Raw genomic sequence first — 16,710 nt, 5'->3', positions numbered from 1 at the left:
CTAGTATGTCGGACCTCAATTGTGAGTTCTGTGGTATCCACATCCTACCTCAAAATCTGATAACTTCATCTGATCCTTTCGGTTAATCTAGGTCCATTAGGTCCCTAGCTCTCATTCATATCCTCCCACATCTTCATCCACTTTCTGGACTTCCTTAATTCATGCTATCAACTCATTTTCAATTCTCAATGTACCCAGATATATGTGCGGTCTAAACTTTTCCCCTAGAGTCTTAAACATTGGTTATGTTGCCTGTTCAAGCAATTGTCATTCTTTCACCATCATATGAGCTACAGTGTTTCTACTAAACGTGTCGGCAACCACATTGGTTTTTTCCGGGTGGTACTCAAAGGTAAAGTCGTAGACTTTGAGGTACTCCATCCAATGTCGTTGTCTCATATTCAATTATCACTACGAGAATATGTACTTGAGGCTCTTATGATCAAAGAATACTTCAAACTTCTCCCCAATAGATAGTGTCTCCAAAGGCGTAGTGCGACACTATAGCAACTAACTCAAGATCATGGACTGGATAATTCTTCTTATGATTCTTCAACTTTCTAGATGTGTATGCCATTACTTTCCCATATTGCATCAATACGGCTCCCAAACCAATCCCAAAAGCATCAATAAAGATCGTCAAGCCTTCACCCGGAATAGAAGATACTAAAATTGGAGCGGTCGTCAATCTTTTCTTCAATTCTTGAAATACAGTCTCACACTTGTTATCCTACTCAAACCGAATATTTTTCTACGTCAGTCTCGACAACGGTGCTACAAGAATGGAGAATCCATCAATACATCTTCTATAGTATTTAGCCATCCCAAGAAAACTTCTAATATATGTCACCGTCTTAGGCTGTTTCCACATCAATATGGTTTCAACCTTGGAGGGGTCTACTGCTATCCCTTCATTGGACACCACGTGTCCTAGGAATTTCACCTTCTTGAACTAGAATTCACACTTGTTATACTTGGCATATAGCTTATGCCCACATAAAATCTGTAATGTGATTCTGATTTGTCTCTCGTGATCCTCCTTCGACTAAGAGTAAATTAGGATGTCATCTATAAACACAATGACAAACTTGTCGAGGTGCTCCCAACATACACGGTACGTCAGATCAATTAATGATGTCAGTGCATTCATTAGACCGAAAGGCATCACTAGATACTCAAAGTGTCCTAGCCTGGTCTGAAATGCAGTCTTTGGAATATCCACCTCCCGAATCCTCAACTGGTGGTACCTAGATCATAAATTGATCTTAGAGAAGTATTGGGCACCCTGTAATTGGTCAAACAGATCATTGATGCGCAGAAGGGGGTACTTATTCTTGATGGTCACTTGATTTAACCTCCGATAGTGGATACATAATCGGAGTGATCCATCTTTCTTCTTGACAAACAAAATTGGTGCTCCCCAGGGTGAAGAACTTGGTCGAATAAACCCCAAGTTAGTAAGCTCATTAATCTGTGCTTTCAACTTTCTAAAAGGGCCATTCGGTATGGTGTGATGGAGATAGGTCATGTGCCTGGTACCAAATCGATAGAAAACTCTATCTCACGACTTGGAAGAAAATCTGGTAATTCGTTTGGAAAAGCATCTCAAAACTTCCTAACTACCTCTACCATATCCGGTGATGTCTCTAGCTCTACTACATTCAAAGTTCCCAACTAGTTGTATAAATGATCGTCTCTTCTATACTTGGATCCTCGAACCTTGACTTTCGAATATCCCAACCTTCTAAAGACTATTGACCTCACAAAACAATCCATGTGGGCATAGTTCTGTACTAATCAATCCATCCCCAATATGACATCAAAGTCACAACTATATAATATCAGAAAGTCGGTACTCATCTCCTGATCCTCTATCCTAATTATAAAGTTTCGACACAATCTCTAGGCTATCTATCAATTTTCCAATGGTGTGGATAGTTTCATTACTCGGCCCGTGTCAGAAATCTCAAAGTCTATCAACTATGCAATCTATGTGGAAATACATGATCTAGAATAATCGGTATCAAACAAAACTCGAATCTTAATACTAGAAATCAAAATTGTACCTTCTAGCACCTCATCTGAAACTTGTATCTCCTCCTGAGTCAGATGATACACCTTATCCTGAGGTCTAGGAATCACCCCTGACTGTGGCTGTGATGAAGGGTAATTTCTTCTGATGTGTCCCGTCTGCCCGCACCCAAAGTATGCAAAAGGTCCCGTTTGTATAGGTCTCTGTGGGACGGGTGGTCTCGAAATCTATCTGGTTGGTCCCCTTGGCTCTACTAGCCTCACTGGAGCCCCAATTGGTACATAATTCGAAGGTGTAGGAGCTCGATACTGCGAATATGTGGGTCCAGAAGCACTTAATCTCGAAAAGATCGGCATCTTGGCCGGATCGGCCATAAGAGGAAAAGAAGCCTGGGGTCGCCTGGTCTGTCCTCTCGAAGTCTAGAACTCCATCTCATCTCATTCAACCCTCTAAACTCGACTCACTGTGTCTCTATAGCTGGTGGTCTCAATCACTGACATCCTGACCCTCAAGTAAGGTCGTAGTCCTCTAAAAAATCTACGAGCCTTCTGTAGATTGGTCGGAATGAACTCGGGTGCATATCGTGATAACCTAATAAATCTTAGCTTGTAGTCCATAACAGATAGGTTGACTTGCACCAAACTTGAAAATTCTTAATGCTTGATCTATCGGGCCATTTGAGATATAAATCTATCTAGGAACATCTTCTCAAAATTGGACTACTCGAAAGGTCCATCCCTCAAAACATTTCTCTCGGAACGCCACCAATGGCTAGCATCCCCGTTAAACTGAAAGGTAGCCACCGGTACCTACTAGTCTCTCGGACACTGCATGGTACTCAAAATCTCTCGGGTCCTCAAAACGCACTCCTCAACCTCAGTCAGGTCGGAAGAACCTCCAAATCTGGGTAGACGTAGTCACTGGAAGTTCAGTAGCCACATCCCCGGGTCTGTCGGAGTCTGGGGTAGGGGAGTTCTCGGGACTCTCAACAATACAACCTATGGCCGTAGCTCCTATGGTGGCTCTTGGGGTGGAATAGGGTCGGCCTCTTATGAAGAAACCTAGCGCTCCCTCAACTCCACCACCTTTTCGGCTAGTCTAGCCTGTGACTCGAGCATCTATTCCCTAAACTTGTTCTGGAACTCAGCCATCTGTCCCATAAACGACATTAGCTATGCTATTGGATCGGAGGTCTGATCTGATGCTTGTCCCATCTTTATTGTGTTCCGACTTCTCCTTTGACCTCTACCTCTGCCTCATCTGCTCATCGCGTTTCTGTTCAACAATAGTAAGGCATTTATTATCATCAAGCTAAAGTTGTTCTTATGAAAGAATTAATTAATATCCTTATATAGGAATATAGTAATAAACACCATTTTCATTACTAATAGAAAGACCCTAGAATCTTATCTTAGTCTTACTAGGCTCTATGGACTCTAGACACGGAAGAGCTTGTAATCTCAATACGGAACTACTAATGGGCTCTGATACCATCTGTGGCGTCCCACCAAATACTAACACAAATCTCAAGGTCAAACTTCGAAGTTTGTAGTATTTCTTCTTCTTATGTTAGGGTTTTACGGAACTCAAAAGCAAAAAAAAACTGACAAGCCAATAACCAATAAATCCTGTATATAACAATGTACCAAAATATACAAGATGTAGAAGATAGTAAACTATGAATATCATAGAATTTGATCAGAGTTGCGCAAAAAGGTGAAAATATACAGGATTACAAAAATTTTCTCACTCTAATAAAGACCTAGCACTTAGCCCTAAAAAGAACATATACCTCTCCTATGACGAACAAAATCGTAGTAGAAGTAGTTATGGTGCTCACCGGGTAACGGACTCTAGTCGTCGGTGTGACCCACCAGATAGTCCTCGCTAGACGGCCCTACGACTGCCTCTCCCACTATAGGCTCTGAAACTAAAAATAATAAGTAAAAGGTGAGTAATAATGGTTACCGAATAAGTCCACAAACAGCCCCTACTAATAACCTCATTTAACATGTATGAATAAGCATACTGAAACATTTTAATACATCCGAGGCATTATCAAGTAAAATACGATTAATTGGTACATATAGCCAGGGATGAGCAACTAAATAGTTTTAAAGATTCATATGGCATCAATCATCAGTACTCACTATACATTTTCAGTTTTTTTACACAAATATGAATTACCACATTGAAATAATAAGCATACTTTACAATTTATAATTCAAAAATATAACAACAGACACATATTACACAATGATGGAATAATAGAATTTGAGAGTTGGGATTCACGACAGGATCGCTCCCAGTCGGGACATGATGTTACAATATAAATCTGACTTTTAGTTCTTGATTTTATTGTCGATTGCTACTTTTACCACACTAGTGACCATTTATCCAGATCAGGCGGGCCGTTTGATGTGACGGTAAGCAATGGGTCTCTTTTCGATGTGTCAGAATGTTCGACTATTACTAGATTGTTAGTGATCACTTACCAATCATCTTCATCTATGCTTATCAGGCATGCATGTGATTCCCAAAAATAAATACTCCATTCGGATACGACCACCTTTACAATACACGTTCACTGGTAAAGATAGAGAGGAGTGGACCCAGATTCTAGTTGTGACTCTACTCTCATACGCGTCCCATACCATGTATGAGCTTGCTGGTCCTTACCGTACATCCTAGAAAAGTATACCACTCCGGATGATATGATGCATTATCCCTTCAAGCATTCACAAATTCTTTAATAGCTCACAAAATAGCGACGTCTATATATATATATATCATTTTCATTTTAAAATAAAAGAGAAATTAACAATATAGGGTTGAGAATGGATATCCAATTTCCTACCATGCAACTTGGGCCCTCGATCTAAAATAAACAATAGTACTCAGAGCCTCTACGCCAACAGAAATTTAAATAAACATGCAACCATTCATTATCCCTCGATATCCTTCCACCAACCAACACACAACATACAATATAAAATGCAGACATCACCCTTTGGTGTGATTCTGACATTTTACCAATTCATCCATTTCCCATTCTGTCGTATTTTTACTTATCGACTTTTCAAATCAAATATTTCTTTTTCAAATTTTCAAATTCAATGTGATCATTCAATCGAAAAACTACCAAATTTTTATTAAAACGAGATCCCAATAAGTATGCGAATGTAAACTGTCAAAACTAGCAAAGTTGGTAGAAATTTGGCTAATTGTCAGAAACTCAATTTTTCAAAGTTATCAAAATTGAAATGGGTTTTTATAAATGAAGGCCCTCGAAAACATGAGAAGGACCATGTAATGTTGTAACTTAATTCAAAGTAACGCAAAAGATATCACACGAATTCTTGAAACATTCCCGTCGTGATGAAATTTTATTTAATTTTTTTCTGGCTCATTTGAAAAGTTATAGGACCCATAAATAGTGGTTTTGGCATGTTAAAAGTATAAGAAATCCAATATCAAAAAAAATTGGGCACTTTTTGGTGTTCACGGTGGCACCGTGACCAGGGCACAGCGACTTATGGTGGAACTGTCAGAATGTTGAAATTTTACGAATTTCCCATTTTTTCATCGTTTCTTTGAGTTTTTCCCTCATTTTTTATTCTAATAACCCACCTATGGATCCAATATTTAAATCATGATAAAATACATCAAATACCTTCATTCTAATCATGAATTTCAAATAATTACAACAAACTTCTACAATTTTTAAAATACAAAATAAGTTTCGAAACATCCCTAAATACAATTTTCTTGAAATCTACAACTACTAATAAGAGTTGAGAGTCCCCTACCTAGTTCATGATTGTCAATGGTGATAAACTGACACAAAGGGTCAATGTTCGCTTGCTCGAAGTTCAGAAAGTGGTTGAATTCGAGAGACAACGGTCGGGTTGGTCGGGAAGCCCTTTTTAAAGGTGGTCCTCCCATTTTTAATTACAATGGACGACTCTTCCTTGATTTGGATGAGACTCTAAGTGGGTATAGATGAACCTACTTGCTGATTTTTGTGAGAGAACAAGAGAAAGAAAGGAAAATAAAGGTTAAACGGGTTGAAGATGTAGAGTTCGTCGATGCCGACGACTTTTTCTCCTTTGCCAATGATCAATTTGGACTTGCTTGCGATAGATCTTGATAGGAAGGGTTGAAACCCCATGTTTGAAAAATGGACTGATTCTTTATGAGTTGGAGAGGAGAAAGTAAATAAAAGAATGAGTTGGTTCTTTTTATAATAAAAGCTAGAGGGCACTTTTGTATTTTTCCTTCGTTTCTATTTCGAAGAAATCCTGACCATTCGAACTCGAAAAATGACACATGAGTATTCCATTTCTAATAATTTTTCATTGTGAACTTCATGGTGTAGTCAAATTTTTCTACTTCTTCATCTATCAAAAATTCATTATTTTTTATCCCACTTAACACGAAATTTGAGAATTTTATAAGTTTTTCATCCGAACTCAAATTTAAACGTGCTTACATGCTAAAGTATATTTTTAGATCATTTTGAACCTAATGGAGAAGTTGAAATTCATTAAAAATGAACGGACTAAAATTTCTGTATTCTACCCTAAGTCTTTCTTTTAAAAGTTTATCGAAATTCACAATTAGATTTCCTCGAGATACAAATTAAAAACTCGAGGTGTTACACATTTTGATTCCTCTTTGATGATCTAACAGAAGAATTACAAATAGAACTAAAGAAGAAAAAATGGAAAAAATACTCTTGATGCTCTCACTACAATCAAGAATTCTCTCTCTAAAAATCAAAAAAATTACGGAGAATTACAAAAAAAAGAAGGGACAGAAAGGGATCAAGAAAATCTTTTTCTTCAGAGATAACCCCTCAATTTATAGTTTTTCTAATTAGATTATTGGTCGACTTTTTACTTGAGTTGATTCGAGAAGGGCCTTCAGTTACAACGGTTAAAGCATCTAGAATGTTCAGCTCAAATCTAGAGGCATAATTCCTCGAGATTACCGTAGAGCATTGAGGGGATACTACTGAGTGGTGACATGATGACGATTTACTCCAAGATTTGGTCAGATGCTCCCTCTTGGCTTGTACACTATAACAAAAATTGTTACAAAAATATTTGCCTTTGAATTTTGCCCTTTTTACATACAAATAGTAAGAAAATCTATTAGTTTCAATAATTTGAAAAAATTAATACAATTTATATTTATTTGAGACAAATAACAATTAGGTGTCGATAAACCTTGTGTAATTATGATCCCAAAAATGACTTTATGGGACCTTATCAGACTCCCAAACCTCAATTTTGCTTGTCTTGAGCAAAACTTAAACTTAAATAACACCTCTTTCATGAGGTTCCTCGACTGCATTTAGCATATGCAGTAAGCCCTTAAACCCATAGGTTACCCCTAGTGGACGAGTTTAACTCATGAGGGTTTGAAGAGAATATACCCACCAAATTCTAATACTTTACAAAAATATCAAAATCAAAGTATATAAGGTGAACATAACGATATTTTATAAATCAGTCAAAGGTCATTTACGTTTAAACAAAGTTCTAAGTTTTTATTTCTCATTTTAAAAAATTTCAAAGATAACTTGAATTCTTGTGCGATTTTCTGATTTTTTCTTTTTAAAAGCAACATCTTTTTAAGATCAAGATTTCACCTCCTAACTGCTAAGAATGGATGGTTCTACCTAAGTTCTAACTCTAAACTAAGCATCCTATCTGAGATTATGAGAGGTGTAGATGTTTACTTTAATACATCTAGGGGCTTTATCTATGATATTCCAGTTTACTCAAGTTTTTACCATTGACGACTTTCTCTCTACTAAACTATTTGGTCTCATTGGACTCTTTTCATTTTTGTACATTTTCAGTTCTAACCTTTTTGCTTTATTTTTATCTTTTTCACATCTTTCTACCTTTCATTTTCTCAATTTTTTCATACTTCATCATTTTCTAGTATTTTTTTTTTCAACAAATAAGTAGCTCTTTTCAAGGTACCAAGTCTAATCCTATGGTTGTTGTCCAAGTGATACTAACTCCAATTCCGTTTTTATTCTAACCAGCCAACAAAAGGATAAGGAAGTCATAGTTCACTAGATTCGATTTTCCCTAAAACTCTAGACAGAGAAGAGGATCGATACTTGTTCCATAAAATCTTATTTTTCCATGTACTTAATAAAAAGTGAATTTTTCAATGTAATCTTTTCATGATTTTCTTAATGAAGAATAACCAAAAAGAATTTATGATCAAAAGTTAGGACATGAGCTTGAGATTTGAAATTCATATGTAAAAAATACATAGAAAGTGTTTGAAAAATATATTTTGCAAGTGTTAAATATTTTTGACTTTTTCATTTTTTTCTTCTGAAAACATGAAATTAAACTAGTAACTGTGAACTAACCTAATACCCCCAAACCTAAATGGCATATTGTCCTCAATATGCAAGCAGTAAGGAAAGAAAAAGAAATTAGATCACACCTGAAATGGATTTGATAGTAATGTGCAAAGTCTTGTTACAATTAATATGAAAAGAGTGAAAGTTATAACAATAATAATTTTTGAAGTAGTTTTTGCATAAAAGAAATCCTACCTAAAATAGAAAAACTAAAAAATTAAAAATATCCTAATCTAAAATGTAAACTTATCATAATCTGAATTTGAACTCTCAGCAGCCCGTGCACTTACACGTGCCTTCTTTTTCTCAATAAATGTCAATATCTATTTCTGTTGCTCAATCAACAATTGCTGACTAGTCTGCAGTCCTAGTAGTACTGGTTGATTAGTTTAATTGAGAGTTGGCTTGAAAAAGAAAATGAGAAAGAGATTAGGGTTTAAAGATTTTTAAATGAAATTTTTCAAGAAAATAAATTTTCTTCCTTGGAAAATCTATTGAAATTTTCAACCATTGCATCCTTTTTTGATGAGTTCAAATTAGGTGAAAAAAAGAAGATTAAGGTCCTATGTGGAAATTTAAAATTACAAGAAAAGAAATCTTAACTATATTACTCAAAAATAAAAACACATGGGTTGCCTTCCAAACAACGTTAAGTTTAACGTATTCAACTGGACCTATCAAAAGGTCTAATTTCTAGGAATTTTCCTAGTATCTAATTTGATTGACATGGTGATCGACTTCCCACCCAAATGATAGGTAGACAAATTTTGATCATCATTAGGACATGAAAATAATTTTTTAAAATGATCAACAATCCTTATTTGTCATTAGTTCTTAGTGTTATCACTTTTTCAAAATAATTTTCAATCATCGTATTCCCAAAGAAAATGGAAGTTGTAAGACATGAAGGGTCTTTATACTCTTGTGAAATGATGGGTTAGATGGGTATGAAGTTGGATCAGTATTGGTTGGAATTGGCGAGACTAACAAATTAAAGTTCATCCTTGGTTCTTCCTGAGGAACAGTTTCCTCTGATGGTGAATCAATTTTCTTAGCCAACTTTGTAAATCAACTTGCTCATTGGGAATTTGAAACATTGGTTGGCTCTCGGAGGTTATTTTATTTGAAAAATAATAATTTATTCTTTCTTCTGAGGGTACGATTAGCTAACCTAGGTGGGCTTCAATCGATACGTGTTATCAGTCATTGATAGACAATCATCGAATTCTTCAAAAGAATGAAATTGGTCACTAAGGTTATTTTGAAAGAATGGTAAATTTTCTAGGATTGAGATATCCTCATGTTCGAATTTAATAAAATTTTCCTTCTTCTAAAGATAATGCTAAGTGACTCAATTGAGTTCCTATGTTGATTAAGGCTTGACCTATGTCCTGTAGTTATTAGATGACTTGTTGTTATTGATTTAACAACTGTTGCTATTGAATTAAGAACTCAAACATCATAGACTCTAATGACGAAATTGAGGAGAAGACAAGTATGAGTGAGTGGATGTTGACTCAGGCTCTGTAGCTCTATAATTGAAGAATTGTTGAGAATCATAAGATTGTTAAGGAATTATGGTTGGATCCATCATCGAGGTGTCATGCATATAAAAACCTTATGGTTACTAAAATAACTATCCTGAGTGAACTCATTCTGATTAGGTATGATATCCAAGGGAAACCAATTGTCTACATGGTATGGTTGATCGAACAAAGTAGGTGTCGGCACCAAATAAGAATTTTGAGAATAATGCATATTGGCCTGTGTAGCACGACGTATGGGCAGACTCAGACAACACTTTGGAGAATGACCGTAATTATCACATAGGATGTACGAGGTCCATGATTCTCTCTAAAACTCCATGATGATGTAAATCTGCTCAGGGTTCTGTATCTATTTAAACATACACTATGGACTTGCACACAAGAGAAGGAGGAATTCACACATTATATTGGGTTCTTACGATTAAATAGCTCATAACTGATTCAAAGTAATAATCTGAGCTTCCAACCCAAATCTCTGAAATTAAAAATAGCCAGTTTAATCTCCAGTTAAAAGGTGGTGCAGATGCTGAGCAAAGGCACTCTTAAATCATCTCTCATCTAGAATAGACGTCGTTTATCCTCCTACTACACGTGGTACAGTGGAGCAGGATTGCACTTAAGCATTATTTTCAACCAAGAAGTGCAATTGGTGCGACTTAAATTAAATTTGCTTAATGAACTTGGCGGGGCCTAGTGTCGAGTCTAACCAATTTTAATTAAACTTTTGTGACTGTGAATTCAATTTCCTAAAAGGGCAAGATATTGGTGACGAAATCTGATTCTTATCTTATGGTGCCATCCTTGTAAGGGTGCCCTTATTACTATATGCAAATTGAAGCATACAATTTAATCATTCAAAATCAATATAGAAATCAACTAGTAAGAGGTGCTTGAGTGGTGCAAAAATTACCTCCCATACTAGATGGGAGACGAACAATCTCAGTCGACTCAGGCCACCGACACCAATTTCGGTGTATGAATTCGAGAAGCCAAAATAATTTTGTCCTACTGTCGTCTTTCCCTAGATCTATTACAATCCAAATCCTCTCAGATGAAATTTAAAAATTATTAAAAATTCAAGTTCCTAATAAAAATTATTTTCTAATAAAAATAAAATAAAAAACAAGTTGGAAAGTTGTTGTCTTCTTGGTAAAGAAGTCGAGTTGGTGGATAAAAATTCCATGTGTCGCCTTTCGTCGACTTCCGTTGAGTCCTTCACCTGAAAATAATAAAATTATTCAAGTCAAAATACTAAAAAAAATCAAATATTTCCATTACAATGTCCATGATGTCAGAATCTTACTCGACAAAACTCAGCAGCAAAAGTTGCCACGTTACCGTGAAGAACTAGGGAGTTAATGCTGAGCGGTGAAATTTTGATGAAAATCGATATTTTCAATTGGGACCCATTTATGATAATCCAAGGGTTGTAATGAAAATTTTTTCTGTTCATTTAGCTTCTACTGTAAGCAAACAAATTTTGGTTTTGTTTTGAAACTTTCTCGGATTCTTTCGAATTGAAAATGAATTGAACTGTTGTCCCTGGCAGTGGCGCCAATTTGATCGTTGCTAATTTGCAAATTGTAGAAATATAGATTTAAAAAATATTAGAATAAAATTTGGATAAGTAGGATTCGTTCCACAGGGACAATCATGATTCAAATGTTCGTTCGAATTGAAACCAAAATAGAATTTTGGAAAATAGATTCTTTAAAACAGAATAGAAAATTGCAGCTAAGTAGTAAATGAAATTAAGTAAAAAAAGAGATTAAAAAGAATGAAAAAGAGCTTAGAGAGCTCAAATCAACCCTTGCAAGTCATCCTATTGCTGAATAATTTTAATTTTAACTTGATCCATGTAAGAAATTGTTACTCATGGATCGGACGATAAATTGATTAGAAACTGATTGTAACCAAAGAATATCCATGTGAATCCTAAACTTAGAAAAGATTGCCCGACTTATATCTCAATTCATCAGAGAACATAATTAAGCTTGAACTTATCTAAGCAATAATCATAAAAGTTTGAATTAGAGGTACAAATTGGATGATTTCATCTTAAGAGGCTCCACAAGAACACAATTTAAAGTAAATATAATAGAATTAAAACAATAATATTCGGATGAACATGCTCTAGCATCATTGATCTCTCTAAGGAGAGTCTAGTCGATCATCGCAAGGAGCAAGTTGTAGCAACAGTAAAACAGGTAAAATATGGTAGAGAAGAAGATGAAGAAAACTATATTGCACTTTGATTCCTCTTTGATGATCTCAAAGTGGAACTACAAATAGAACTAAAAAAGAAAAAATGGAAGAAACACTCTTCATGCTCTCACTATAATCAAGAATTCTCTCTCTAAAAGCCAAAAGAATTATAGAGAATTACAAAAAGAAAAAGGACAGAGAGGGCCCAAGAGGGACCCTTTCTCTTAGGGATTACCTCTCAATTTATAATTTTTCTAATCGGGTTATTGGGTCGAATTTTTTGCTTGAGTTGATTCGAGAAGGGCCTTCAATTACAATGGCCAAAGCGTCTAAAGTGTTCAGCTCGAATCTCAAGACATAATTCCTCGAGATTATCGTAGAGCACTAGGAGGTTACTACTGAGTCGTTATTTGGTAATGATTTGCTCCGAGATTTGGTCAGATGTTCCCTATTGGCCTGTACATTGTAACAAAAATTGTTACAAAAATATTTGTCTCCGAATTTTGCCTTTTTACCTACAAATAGTAAGAAAATCTATTAGTTTCAATAATTTGGTAGATTAATACAATTTATGTTTATTTGGGACAAATAGCAATTAGGTGTCGATAAACCTTGTGTAATTACAGTCCCAAAAATGACTTTATGAGACCTTATCACAAGGCAGCGATAACAATAGAAGGAGACTATGAAAAAAATGGTTCATCAACTCCAAACCCATGAAAACTTTGTTCAGTGACAAGGGTAGAGGAGGTGAAAATGATGACTAGATTATTGCCAATATGGGCAACAACTATCATGTTTTGGACAATACACGCACAGATAATTACTTTTTCCATGGAACAAGCATCTACAATGGAAAATGGATTGAAAAATTTGTAATTCCCGTTAATTCATTCACCTCATTCTTCATTTGCGCTATATTACTCACATTATCGATCTCTGACCGTTTGATTATGCCTTTGTGGAAGATATGAAAAGGGAAGCAAGGTAAGACAGAAGCAAAAAAAAATAAAATAATAGAGAGCTTATAGCCACACAATTTTTTTATTTTATTTTTATATAATGCACCAAATGAAGGAATTAAATGCAGTGTCCGAGTTGCAAACATTGATTTTATTTCTATATCTATTTCTATTGACAACCTTTCTATTTGATCTTCGATTGTTTTTATAAGTAAAATGTTATTTAAAAAAACAGAGAGAATGTACAGAAAGTAATTGAGGTGATCGGCCTAAGAAAAACAAAAAGGAACTAACTGGAGCACGCAGACTCCTACCTAACAACAAACTCTTTAAAAAAAAAACACCCTTAAACTCCAAAAGGAGTTTGCAGCCTATATGGATCAGACGTGAGGGTGATTGAAGAAGAAATCAAAGGTTGGCTACTATTGGATTACCATCATGGTTTCTCTCTTCTTCTTATCTTTCTTATTTTGAAACCCTTCATTTTGGTGTGTTATATGTAATTTCATTTAATAATATATTATAAACTAAATTAGTGTGGCAATATAAGCTCTCATATAATAAGAAACAAGACTTAGAATCATGAACATTTTAGTAATTTAGCCATTACAATGATGTAGACTAATTCTTAGTTTCATAATGTTCATGTCCTTAGTAATGTCTTCTGGTTTCACCAACCAACGAAGAATAGCTATTGATCTCATCTTCTCCATATAGGGAATGGCAGCTGCATCTCTTGTCGAATTGAAACAACAATCAGTTGCTAGATTGGTCAACGACACCACCACAACACTACTCACTACTTTTTTCTTAGTGCATCCTCAATTTATCTTGGTGGGGGTCGGAGAAGCATTCATGTACATTTGACAGCTTGATTTCTTCATAACAAAATCACCCAAAGGTATGAAAGCGATGAGCACAAGTCTCTTCCTTTCTACTACAATGCTCAGTTTTTTTTTCTTCAATACCTTCTTAGTCAGTGTTGTAAACAAGGTGACAACAAGAAAAAATGGGAATGGATGGCTAGCCAATTACATAAATAAGGGGAAGTTGGACTATTTTTATGTGCTTTTAGCCGTGTTAAGTTTCATTAACTTCGGGTTGTACGTTGTTTGTGCTACTTGGTATAATGCACACACACGAAACCATGTTCTAAAGGAGATTATCGTTAATGGTCCTTTTAAGTGGAGCAAATTCATGAGTAATAGATTTCTTTCTTCCGTCCCATCGTGTTTGGATTGTAAAATTCTAAATTGTAGCTCAGTAGTCAGTACATTTCAGGGTGTGTGCAATGGTTGGTTCTAAGTAAAATTTATGATTTCTAGATAATTAATTTTGCTATAGTATAATAAAAGATTGAAAACTTCTCTCTATCCAAGTACTTAGCAAATTCTAGTACCAATTGCTAGAATTGAAACCTTGGGTTTTAGTGAGGTGCATAGGAACTCGGCTCACGTGTCATGAGTCCACCTAAACCCTTTTCGTGAAGGGGAATTGAGAGTTAGTTCACATGGATTCCAATACCAATTGTTGATTTTCACCTTTATTCATTAATCAAGTGTTTTACACATTAAAATGTAGACCATAAATGTGTCATTATTATCCTCATTTTCATGTAGAGTATTGTTGTTTTTTTATTACCGGGCTCTCAAATACATGTATGTGTGTGAAAAAAACAAAATTGACCTTTATTTTTAGACTTATTATGATTGTTTATTGTATTTTTATTCACAAATGTATTTTATCATTTCCTATATTTTCAAAAAAAAACAAATCCTCAATATTTTCATAATTTGCACAACATTTTCCATGAAATTTGCACTAAAATTTCCATACTATGAAATATGAGCATTTCCACGTTGATCGAAATAAACATCAAAAACAAAATTAAAAATCTTGATCCAAGATCAATCTATAATTAGTTCAAAGGCCATGCTCTCTTTTAATAAAAGCAAGAAGAAAAAATGATACAATTGGTGAATAATGATGGATACAACTACAAATGCCAGGGTCCAACAAGGGTTAAGTGTAAGATTTGACAAACCTTAAGAAATAAGAGTCATCAAATCAACCAATCAAAAAGAAAAAAGAGTCATCGAATCAGGATCATATTTAAAATAATATATAACCAAGCAATTTTTTTTATGCAATAAAAAATTTATTAATGAAAGATCATAAGGAAGACAAGGCGGTCGAGAAGATTGACCTACAGAAAAGAAAGCCAAAACACATAACCACACGATCCCCATCTTACAGAAGATTTTCAAATTGTTTGAGCACATGTTCTCCACCCTAAATAAAAAGACCTCAAAAAAAATCACTTGAACTCTTGAAAAACCTTACACTAGAAAAAAATAAAGCCTGAAACAATAATGATATCTGAAATAAAATTCTCCTTTACTTGAAAGACATACCCATTTCATTCCCTCCATAAGCACCAACAAACCACAATTGGGATATGAGCTCTTGACTGAAAAATGAATGTTGTGACTTGAAAATTTTCTGCATTTCCTAGCTTCTGCATAACCCTCCTTTTGGATTATCTACTTAGTGGGATTTTTTACTTTTCATCTTTGGTTGCCTAATTTTTGCCTTAGTTACCTTTTTAGGTTTTCAATCTTACGTGATTTTCTTTTCTTTTTCTAGAGATGCATTGTCTTTTTCTTAGGCCACTTTTTCAGGTTTTCAACCTAACACGTTCTTCTTTTTTTATTGTTATGCTATAATTTTTGCCTACGTCGCCCTTTCAGGTTTTCAATTTATCGAGCTTCTCTTTCTTCTAGATGATCTTGAATGTTCAACTCGATAATTTTTTAAATTCTTGCACTTTAACCAAATCAATTAACATTTAGGAGGATTTAATAAAATCATCAACAATATGAATCTCGAGGAATGGGAAATCCAAAAATCTCCTACACATGCATAAAAATGACCATTGAGTCAAAAAAGAAGAAAAAAAAAAGTCGATGTAGACTTTTAATCAAGAGAGATTTACCGGGACAGACCTATTTGTTGCAATTTTTTTTACAAAGACTTCCTTTATCAAGTTGGTTACCTGACCAAACCATGCTTTCTGATTAGGCTACCATGACTAATTTAGTAAGTTATCAAATCTTACTAAAGGTCGTAGGGCCCCCATTATCAAATTAACATTCTAAGAATACATACTTATTGATTTCATGGAAAAATTCACATTTAAAAGAAAAAAATTCAAAAAACAAATTTTTTTTTTAGCTTGATAGTAGGTGTTGAAAATAGTGGCTACTGAATTCCTAAATTTAAAACTAAAATTCAATGGTAAAAATTAATGTTTATTTTTGGATTTTTTTTAAGTTACAAGAATTTTATCCTTCATAACCCTGTTGCATCCAATCATGTTTTTGGATGGCACAAATTGATGTGGTTAGAATCCATTCCAAAGTCTAAAGCATGCTGAATAACCAAGTAACTTCATAAATTTGAATTTATGACGTGGATAGTAGTTCAAGGTTTGTTGGGTAACAAACTTTATAAAATAAGGTTTCCTTAGAGTTGTTAAAACTCCAAGAGAGTTTTTGTAATAAAAGTGCA

At 34.7% G+C, this 16,710-nt stretch overlaps 1 pseudogene; it reads left to right on the top strand.

Moving 5' to 3' along the window:
- LOC147389048 (protein NRT1/ PTR FAMILY 6.2-like) overlaps positions 1–13,152 on the top strand; it is an 88,754-nt pseudogene extending 75,602 nt beyond the window's left edge.
- Positions 13,153–16,710: the final 3,558 nt, after the last annotated feature.

Source organism: Akebia trifoliata, chromosome 12 (assembly GCF_017979445.1).
Source record: "Akebia trifoliata isolate Shusen 1 chromosome 12, ASM1797944v1, whole genome shotgun sequence".
Lineage (NCBI taxonomy): Eukaryota > Viridiplantae > Streptophyta > Magnoliopsida > Ranunculales > Lardizabalaceae > Akebia > Akebia trifoliata.
Note: the sequence above shows the minus strand (reverse complement) of the source record. Positions and strands in the feature narration are given on the sequence as shown.